Source organism: Epinephelus moara, chromosome 21, assembly GCF_006386435.1.
Source record: "Epinephelus moara isolate mb chromosome 21, YSFRI_EMoa_1.0, whole genome shotgun sequence".
Classification (NCBI taxonomy): Eukaryota; Metazoa; Chordata; class Actinopteri; order Perciformes; family Serranidae; genus Epinephelus; species Epinephelus moara.
Window position 1 is genome coordinate 274354 of NC_065526.1, and position 1020 is coordinate 275373.

The window sequence follows — 1020 nt, forward strand, 5'->3', positions numbered from 1 at the left end:
AACAGAACGGAACATTATAACTTAGCCTGGAACAGTATGGAACATTTTAACTTAGCCTGGAACACTATGGAACATTATAACTTTAACTTAACCCAGAACAGAACGGAACAATTTAAGTTAGCCTGGAACAGAACGGAACATTATAACTTAGCCTGGAACACTATGGAACATTACAACTTAGCCTGGAGCACTATGGAACATTTTAACTCAGCCTGGAACAGAACGGAACAATTTAAGTTAGCCTGGAACACTATGGAACATTATAACTTAGCCTGGAACACTATGGAACATTTTAACTTAGCCTGCAACACAACAGAACATTATAACTTAGCCTGTAACACTATGGAACATTATAACTTAGCCTGGAACACTATGGAACATTTTAACTTAGCCTGGAACACTATGGAACATTATAACTTAGCCTGCAACACAACGGAACATTATAACTTAGCCTGGAACACTATGGAACATTACAACTTAGCCTGGAGCACTATGGAACATTTTAACTCAGCCTGGAACAGAACTGAAGAATTTAAGTTAGCCTGGAACACTATGGAACATTATAACTTAGCCTGGAACAGTATGGAACAGTTTAACTTAACCTGGAACACAACGGAACATTACACAATAGCCTGGAACAGAATGGAACATTACAACTTAGCCTGGAACAGAACGGAACATTACAACTTAGCCTGGAACACTATGGAACATTATAACGTAGCCTGGAACACTATGTAACATTTTAACTTAGCCTGGAACAATATGGAACATTTTAACTTAGCCTGCAACACAACGGAACATTATAACTTAGCCTGGAACACAACGGAACATTACAACTTAGCCTGGAACACAACGGAACATTTTAACTTAGCCTGGAACAATATGGAACATTTTAACTTAGCCTGCAACACAACGGAACATTATAACTTAGCCTGGAACACTATGGAACATTATAACTTAGCCTGGAACACTATGGAACATTTTAACTTAACCTGGAACACTATGGAACATTTTAACTTA

General features: G+C 37.8%; 1 protein-coding gene across 1 annotated transcript in view; it reads right to left on the reverse strand.

Annotated features, from left to right (window-relative positions):
* cdyl (chromodomain protein, Y-like) overlaps positions 1–1020 on the reverse strand; it is a 12064-nt gene that overhangs the window by 4691 nt on the left and 6353 nt on the right. The gene's annotated exons all lie outside the window — the stretch shown is intronic.